Source organism: Rhinopithecus roxellana, chromosome 16 (assembly GCF_007565055.1).
Source record: "Rhinopithecus roxellana isolate Shanxi Qingling chromosome 16, ASM756505v1, whole genome shotgun sequence".
Taxonomy (NCBI): domain Eukaryota; kingdom Metazoa; phylum Chordata; class Mammalia; order Primates; family Cercopithecidae; genus Rhinopithecus; species Rhinopithecus roxellana.
This window is the reverse complement of record NC_044564.1, coordinates 90,765,340-90,774,940: the sequence shown is the minus strand read 5'-3', so window position 1 is coordinate 90,774,940 and position 9,601 is coordinate 90,765,340. Positions and strand designations below refer to the sequence as shown.

At 44.4% G+C, this 9,601-nt stretch overlaps 1 pseudogene; it reads left to right on the top strand.

Moving 5' to 3' along the window:
* The first annotated feature begins 2,563 nt into the window (after positions 1–2,563).
* LOC104659886 lies at positions 2,564–3,271 on the top strand (annotated as a pseudogene).
* The last annotated feature ends 6,330 nt before the right edge of the window (positions 3,272–9,601 follow it).

The following is a 9,601-nucleotide window of genomic DNA, read 5'->3' as shown; positions in this document are numbered from 1 at the left end:
AAACCAGAAATATAGTAGGGAATTCATCCTCCTCTTTCTCACCTGTAGGGGCTCATTTTCCTTCCCCTCAGGCCAGAAAGAGAGAGATACTTTGGGAATTCTTTCTGTCTGTAACCAGGATGTATTTAGTTTCTTTAAGCCTCCTCTCATTGCCCAGTTTTGCATGTTGCTTGTTTTTAGTTTTCAAAGTAAAAATCCTATGATTCTCCTGATGCTTTATAACTCTATGCTTTCATATTAATGTGAAATATTATTTAAAAATAAGCTTTCCTGCAAAAATGAAGGGCATCCAAAGAAGCCTGCTTTCCACTTGCCTTCTGGCCATCTTTCCTTTCTGCGGGGGTTCAAGAGTTTGGAGGCGTTGGATCTGGCATCAGAGTGGTCACCTTTCCCTCTGATGGGGGAGCCCAGTGGCCTTAGGAATAAACGAAGCCAGTACTGAGGAAAGGGAAACTGAGAGGACCGAGGAAGCACCGATTTTACTCGCCTGTGGACTGCAGGAACTCTTTATGGCAGGAGCGGGTCTTTATTTTTTTATTTTTTATTTTAAAATAAAATACATGTGCTGAACATGCAGGTTTGTTACATAGGTATACATGTGCCATGGTGGTTTGCTGCACCTATCAACCCATCAGCTAGGTTTTAAGCCCCACATACATAGGTATTTTTGCTAATGCACTCCCTCCCCTTTTCCCCAACCCCCTGACAGGCCCAGGTGTGTGATATTCCCAGAAGTGGGTCTTTATGTTAATGAGTCTCTAAGGGGTGAAAGGAGACAGAAAATAGGCTGGGCTAGCACTCCGCTGAGTTCTGCACTGCACTGGTTACCTAACTTTGTGCTGTTTGCCGCTGTCTTCCCTGCTTCTGCCCCTGGGTTCACTTCCTGGAACAGAGCCCTGGGGAACCCCGGAGCTATGGAAAGCCAGCTCTCCTTTGTGGCCCAGGAAGCACAGAAATTCAGCCAGCCAAGAGGCAAAGAAAGAGAAGTAATGCCAGCACATGGAGATAAGAAAGTGAACATAACTTCAGAGCAGTATCGCCAGGCCCAGTGAGGCATGCTTGGATCTTGACACAAAAATCCCTCTTCGACTTGATCTGGCTCCAGTATGGATCTTTCACTTTAGCCCAAAGTGCCTCCTTGAACTCTCAAATGTGTTCTGAGCTGAGCGCGATGGTGATCTGGGGTCAATCGTGATCTTCCCCAGGGGGATTTTCTCTCTCAGAGCTCAGATCTTGTGCATGGCCCCTGGGACCCACCTCCTGGAACTGGGGGCTCTGGGGGATGCCTGATGTGCCTCAGGACGGAACAGGCACGGTTCGCCACCACTCGTGCTAACCGTGGAAACAAAGGGTACATGGGGCGTATGTAGCTCAAGGGTTATGTGCAATTTTATCAGAAAACAAATGTAATTTATTCTAACACTGAAAAATGAATTAGGTCCTCATGCTTCTCTTCTTTCTTTTCTTTTTTTTCCAGACCAGGTCTCACTCTGTCGTCCAGGCTGGAGTGCAGTGGCATAATCATGGCTCACTGCAGCCTTGACCTCCCTGGCTCAAGCGATCCTCCCGTCTCCCCTCACATTTCTTATGTCTGATTGACAGGTGGTAAAAGCACATGTCTGGCGCCTCTCCTTGTCCGGGAGGTCTGGCCACATTTTGCGGAAGTTGGAGATGAGTACACTAGATGGCGCTGTTGGCTTGCATTATACGATTCACACTGCATGGGGTGGAGAATTGAATTTCAGATTCAAGAAATGGGAAAGGAGGAAATAAAACCTTGGACTGTCCTAACCTTTCTGAAAATCCAAAAAAGGCCCAAGGAAAGCTAGTTCAATTGTTCCTACTGTGACAAACTATGATACGGTCAGACACGCCCACTCTGGCGGAGTGTTCCCAGCCTGGGCTGCCCAAGAGGTGGCAGCTATTCTAGGGCAGATGGAGAGTGGACCCCTTCCCTGTGATGAGCTGGGATCACTCTCAGGAATGACCATCAGCCCAGAGCCATGGGGCTTGTTAGATGCAGGGGTGTGTGGGGGTTTGCCGGAAACAGCCCGCCATCGATGCTCTGATGTCCGAATGCCACTCTGGTCACCTCGAGATTAAAATTTAGAGGCAGACCATCCTGTGTGGTCTGTGGGTGAGACAGGGGCTCAGAGGAACACAGGAACCACCCACACTCTCGCCCTGCTGTGGCTACCGGCCGCTCTGGCAAACCTTGGCTCTCTTTGAGTTCGCCATCCTCATTGCTGCATCCCGTCCTTTTCCGGACACCTCTATTTTTCTCACACCTAGAAATTACACCTGCTGGCAGTCTTCAGGATTTTCCAGAGAGCTGGCAACTTGGGGCTCATTTGTTTCTGCTCATTTTTATTTAGTTTTCCAGACGTGCTGTGCTCCAGGCAAGACATGATAGTAGCTCATCAAAGAGAGGCTGTTTTGGGGAAGTGGAGCAGCCACCGCTGATTTTGGAGCTGGGGTAGCTGCTGCTGCTACCACCACTGCAGCGGCCCGAGGAGTGGCCTTCGGAAGGTGGTGGTCACCATGCTCGGAGCTGTACTTGGAAATGACAAAAAGCGTGCTGGTACAGAAAGCCAAGACCGCTGAGCAGGCTGAGCGTGGTGATGATGTGGCTGCAGCGGGGAAGGCGGCCATGCCACAGGGGCATGCACCCCCAAATGAAGACAGCAATCTGCCCTCTGCCACCTACAAGAACACGGTGGATGCCTGCCGTTCTTCCTGGATTCTCATCTCCAGCACTGAGCAGGAAACAGGGAGGAATGAGAAGCAGCAGATGGGCAAAGAGTACCGTGGAAGACAGAGGCAGAGCTGCTGGACATCTGCAATGAGGTTCCAGAGCGGTTGGGCAAGTCTCTTACTCCCCATGCTACACAGCCTGAAAGCAAGGTGTTCTGCTTGGAAATGAAAGGAGATCATTTCAAGTATCTTTCTGGGGTGGCTCTGGAGACAATAAACAAACCGTTCTGTTGAACTCCCAGCAGACTTACCAGGAAGCACCTGAAATTAGTAAGAAAGATAGGCAGTCCACACAGCCAATGGGATTCTAAACTCTCCTGAAAAGGCCTGCAGCCTGGTAAACACGGCATTTGATGAAACAATTGCTGAGTTGGATACACTGAATGAAGAGTCTTAGAAAGACAGCACTCCTCCCATGCAGTGACTTCGGGACAGTCTCACTCTGTGGACATCGGGAAATCAGGGAGACGCGGGAGATGCTGGGGAGGGAGAGAACTATGTCTGCCATGGCTCGTGATCTGTTCAGTGTCACCCTGTACCATCCACAAAATTCCTTTGTGAGATTAAAAAAAAAAAAAGAATTATACATCGTCTTACGATTTTTCACAGCCTCAGCCTAGCAAGAATGGTTCGTGGGATAAACAGCTGGCATTGGTATCTAAAACCCAGACTGGCTGCATAATCACCACGGCATTCTGAAGTTTTGGTTTTGATTGGCAAGATTACTGTGTGTCTAATTTTCTTTTTTTTTCTTTTTTTTTATTTTTTATTATACTTTAAGTTCTAGGGTACATGTGCATAACGTGCAGGTTTGTTACATATGTATATTTGTGCCATGTTGGTGTGCTGCACCCATCAACTCATCAGCACCCATCAATTCATCATTTATATCATGTATAACTCCCCAATGCAATCCCTCTCCCCTCCCCCCTCCCCATGATAGGCCCCGGTGTGTGATGTTCCCCTTCCCGAGTCCAAGTGATCTCATTGTTCAGTTCCCACCTATGAGTGAGAACATGCAGTGTTTGGTTTTCTGTTCTTGTGGTAGTTTGCTAAGAATGATGGTTTCCAGCTGCATCCATGTCCCTACAAAGGACACAAACTCATCCTTTTTTATGGCTGCATAGTATTCCATGGTGTATATGTGCCACATTTTCTTAATCCAGTCTGTCACAGATGGACATTTGGGTTGATTCCAAGTCTTTGCTATTGTGAATAGTGCCGCAATAAACATACGTGTGCATGTGTCTTTGTAGTAGAATAATTTATAATCCTTTGGGTATATACCCAGTAGTGGGATGGCTGGGTCATATGGTACATCTAGTTCTAGATCCTTGAGGAATTGCCATACTGTTTTCCATAATGGTTGAACTAGTTTACAATCCCACCAACAGTGTAAAAGTGTTCCTGTTTCTCCACATGCTCTCCAACAACTGTTGTTTCCTGATTTTTTAATGATTGCCATTCTAACTGGTGTGAGCTGGTATCTCATTGTGGTTTTGATTTGCATTTCTCTGATGGCGAGTGATGATGAGCATTTTTTCATGTGTCTGTTGGCTGTATGAATGTCTTCTTTTGAGAAATGTCTGTTCATATCCTTTCCCCACTTTTTGATGGGGTTGTTTGTTTTTTTCTTGTATATTTGTTTGAGTTGTTTGTAGATTCTGGATATTAGCCCTTTGTCAGATGAGTAGATTGCAAAAATTTTCTCCCATTCTGTAGGTTGCCTGTTCACTCTGATGGTAGTTTCTTTTGCTGTGCAGAAGCTCTTTAGTTTAATTAGATCCCATTTGTCAATTTTGGCTTTTGTTGCCATTGCTTTTGGTGTTTTAGACATGAAGTCCTTGCCCATGCCTATGTCCTGAATGGTACTACCTAGATTTTCTTCTAGGGTTTTTATGGTATTAGGTCTAACATTTAAGTCTCTAATCCATCTTGAATTAATCTTCGTATAAGGAGTAAGAAAAGGATCCAGTTTCAGCTTTCTACTTATGGCTAGCCAATTTTCCCAGCATCGTTTATTAAATAGGGAATCCTTTCCCCATTTCTTGTTTCTCTCAGGTTTGTCAAAGATCAGATGGCTGTAGATGTGTGGTATTATTTCTGAGGACTCTGTTCTGTTCCATTGGTCTATATCTCTGTTTTGGTACCAGTACCATGCTGTTTTGGTTACTGTAGCCTTGTAGTATAGTTTGAAGTCAGGTAGCGTGACGCCTCCAACTTTGTCCTTTTGACTTAGGATTGTCTTGGCAATGCGGGCTCTTTTTTGGTTCCATATGAACTTTAAAGCAGGTTTTTCCAATTCTGTGAAGAAACTCATTGGTAGCTTGATGGGGATGGCATTGAATCTATAAATAACCTTGGAGTGTATGGCCATTTTCACGATATTGATTCTTCCTATCCATGAGCATGGTATGTTCTTCCATTTGTTTGTGTCCTCTTTGATTTCACTGAGCAGTGGTTTGTAGTTCTCCTTGAAGAGGTCCTTTACATCCCTTGTAAGTTGGATTCCTAGGTATTTTATTCTCTTTGAAGCAATTGTGAATGGAAGTTCATTCCTGACTTGGCTCTCTGTTTGTCTGTTACTGGTGTATAAGAATGCTTGTGATTTTTGCACATTAATTTTGTATCCTGAGACTTTGCTGAAGTTGCTTATCAGCTTAAGGAGATTTTGGGCTGAGACGATGGGGTTTTCTAAATATACAATCATGTCATCTGCAAACAGGGACAATTTGACTTCTTCTTTTCCTAACTGAATACCCTTGATTTCTTTCTCTTGCCTGATTGCCCTAGCCAGAACTTCCAACACTATGTTGAATAGGAGTGGTGAGAGAGGGCATCCCTGTCTTGTGTCAGTTTTCAAAGGGAATTTTTCCAGTTTTTGCCCATTCAGTATGATATTAGCTGTGGGTTTGTCATAAATAGCTCTTATTATTTTGAGGCACGTTCCATCAATACCGAATTTATTGAGCGTTTTTAGCATGAAGGGCTGTTGAATTTTGTCAAAAGCCTTTTCTGCATCTATTGAGATAATCATGTGGTTCTTGACTTTGGTTCTGTTTATATGCTGGATTATGTTTATTGATTTGCGAATGTTGAACCAGCCTTGCATCCCAGGGATGAAGCCCACTTGATCATGGTGGATAAGCTTTTTGATGTGCTGCTGAATCCGTTTTGCCAGTATTTTATTGAGGATTTTTGCATCGATGTTCATCAGGGATATTGGTCTAAAATTCTCTTTTTTTGTTATGTCTCTGCCAGGCTTTGGTATCAGGATGATGTTGGCCTCATAAAATGAGTTAGGGAGGATTCCCTCTTTTTCTATTGATTGGAATAGTTTCAGAAGGAATGGTACCAGCTCCTCCTTGTACCTCTGGTAGAATTCAGCTGTGAATCCATCTGGTCCTGGACTTTTTTTGGTGGGTAGGCTATTAATTGTTGCCTCAATTTCAGAGCCTGCTATTGGTCTATTCAGGGATTCAACTTCTTCCTGGTTTAGTCTTGGAAGAGTGTAAGTGTCCAGGAAATTATCCATTTCTTCTAGATTTTCTAGTTGATTTGCATAGAGGTGTTTATAGTATTCTCTGATGGTAGTTTGTATTTCTGTGGGGTCCATGGTGATATCCCCTTTATCATTTTTTATTGCATCTATTTGATTCCTCTCTCTTTTCTTCTTTATTAGTCTTGCTAGCGGTCTGTCAATTTTGTTGATCTTTTCAAAAAACCAACTCCTGGATTCATTGATTTTTTGGAGGGTTTTTTGTGTCTCTATCTCCTTCAGTTCGGCTCTGATCTTAGTTATTTCTTGCCTTCTGCTAGCTTTTGAATGTGTTTGCTCTTGCCTCTCTAGTTCTTTTAATTGTGATGTTAGAGTGTCAATTTTAGATCTTTCCTGCTTTCTCTTGTGGGCATTTGGTGCTATAAATTTCCCTCTACACACTGCTTTAAATGTGTCCCAGAGATTCTGGTATGTTGTATCTTTGTTCTCATTGGTTTCAAAGAACATCTTTATTTCTGCCTTCATTTCATTATGTACCCAGTAGTCATTCAGGAGCAGGTTGTTCAGTTTCCATGTAGTTGAGCGGTTTTGATTGAGTTTCTTAGTCCTGAGTTCTAGTTTGATTGCACTGTGGTCTGAGAGACAGTTTGTTATAATTTCTGTTCTTTGACATTTGCTGAGGAGTGCTTTACTTCCAATTATGTGGTCAATTTTGGAATAAGTGTGATGTGGTGCTGAGAAGAATGTATATTCTGTTGCTTTGGGGTGGAGAGTTCTATAGATGTCTATTAGGTCCACTTGGTGCAGAGATGAGTTCAATTCCTGGATATCCTTGTTAACTTTCTGTCTCGTTGATCTGTCTAATGTTGACAGTGGAGTGTTGAAGTCTCCCATTATTATTGTATGGGAGTCTAAGTCTCTTTGTAAGTCTCTAAGGACTTGCTTTATGAATCTGGGTGCCTCTGTATTGGGTGCATATATATTTAGGATAGTTAGCTCTTCCTGTTGAATTGATCCCTTTACCATTATGTAATGGCCTTCTTTGTCTCTTTTGATCTTTGATGGTTTAAAGTCTGTTTTATCAGAGACTAGGATTGCAACCCCTGCTTTTTTTTGATCTCCATTTGCTTGGTAGATCTTCCTCCATCCCTTTATTTTGAGCCTATGTATGTCTGTGCATGTGAGATGGGTCTCCTGAATACAGCAGACTGATGGGTCTTGACTCTTTATCCAGTTTGCCAGTCTGTGTCTTTTAATTGGAGCATTTAGTCCATTTACATTTAAGGTTAATATTGTTATGTGTGAACTTGATCCTGCCATTATGATATTAACTGGTTATTTTGCTCGTTAGTTGATGCAGTTTCTTCCTAGCCTCGATGGTCTTTACATTTTGGCATGTTTTTGCAATGGCTGGTACCAGTTGTTCCTTTCCATGTTTAGGGCTTCCTTCAGGGTCTCTTGTAAGGCAGGCCTGGTGGTGACAAAATCTCTAAGCATTTGCTTATCTGTAAAGGATTTATTTCTCCTTCACTTATGAAACTTAGTTTGGCTGGATATGAAATTCTGGGTTTAAAATTCTTTTCTTTAAGAACGTTGAATATTGGCCCCCACTCTCTTCTGGCTTGTAGAGTTTCTGCCGAGAGATCTGCTGTTAGTCTGATGGGCTTCCCTTTGTGGGTAACCCGACCTTTCTCTCTGGCTGCCCTTAAGATTTTTTCCTTCATTTCAACTTTGGTGAATCTGGCAATTATGTTTCTTGGAGTTGCTCTTCTCGAGGAGTATCTTTGTGGCGTTCTCTGTATTTCCTGAATTTGAATGTTGGCCTGCCCTACTAGGTTGGCGAAGTTCTCCTGGATGATATCCTGAAGAGTGTTTTCCAACTTGGTTCCATTTTCCCCCTCACTTTCAGGCACCCCAATCAGACGTAGATTTGGTCTTTTTACATAATCCCATACTTCTTGTAGGCTTTGTTCATTTCTTTTTCTTCTTTTTTCTTTTGGTTTCTCTTCTCGCTTCATTTCATTCATTTGATCCTCAATCGCTGAAACTCTTTCTTCCAGTTGATCGAGTCGGTTACTGAAGCTTGTGCATTTGTCACGTATTTCTCGTGTCATGGTTTTCATCTCTGTCATTTCGTTTATGACCTTCTCTGCATTAATTAGTCCTTCCACTCTTTTTTTCAAGATTTTTAGTTTCTTTGCGCTGGGTACATAATTCCTCCTTTAGCTCTGAGAAGTTTGATGGACTGAAGCCTTCTTCTCTCATCTCGTCTAAGTCATTCTCTGACCAGCTTCGATCCGTTGCTGGCGATGGGCTGCGCTCCTTTGCAGGGGGAGATGCGCTCTTATTTTTTGAATTTCCAGCTTTTCTGCCCTGCTTTTTCCCCATCTTTGTGGTTTTATCTGTCTCTGGTCTTTGATGATGGTGACGTACTGATGGGGTTTTGGTATAGGTGTCCTTCCTGTTTGATAGTTTTCCTTCTGACAGTCAGGACCCTCAGCTGTAGGTCTGTTGGAGATTGCTTGAGGTCCACTCCAGACCCTGTTTGCCTGGGTATCAGCAGCAGAGGTTGCAGAAGATAGAATATTGCTGAACAGCGAGTGTACCTGTCTGATTCTTACTTTGGAAGCTTCCTCTCAGGGGTGTACTCCACCCTGTGAGGTGTGGGGTGTCAGACTGCCCCTAGTGGGGGATGTCTCCCAGTGAGGCTACTCAGGGGTCAGTGACCCACTTGAGCAGGCAGTCTGTCCGTTCTCAGATCTCAACCTCCGTGTTGGGAGATCCACTGCTCTCTTCAAAGCTGTCAGACAGAGTCGTTCATGTCTGCTCAGGCCTCTGTTGCTTCCCCTGTTGTTTTTTTAGCTGAGCCCTGCCCCCAGAGGTGGAGTCTATAGAGACAGGCAGGTTTCCTTGAGCTGCTGTGAGCTCCACCCAGTTCGAGCTTCCCAGCGGCTTTGTTTAACTACTTAAGCCTCAGCAATGGCGGGCGCCTCTCCCCCAGCCTTGCTGCTGCCTCGTGGTTAGATCACGCAGACTGCTGTGTTAACAATGAGGGAGGCTCTGTGGGCGAGGGACCCTCCCGGCCAGCTGAGGGATATATTCTTCTGGTGTGCCCGTTTGCTTAGAGCGCGGTATTGGGGTGGGAGTTACCCGGTTTTCCAGGTGTTGTGTGTCTCAGTTCCCCTGGCTAGGAAAAGGGATACCCTTCCCCTTGCGCTTCCCAGGTGAGGCGATGCCTCGCCCTGCTTCAGCTCTCGCTGGTCAGGCTGCAGCAGCTGACCAGCACCAATTGTCCGGCACTCCCCAGTGAGATGACCCCAGTACCTCAGTTGAAGATGCAGAAATCAC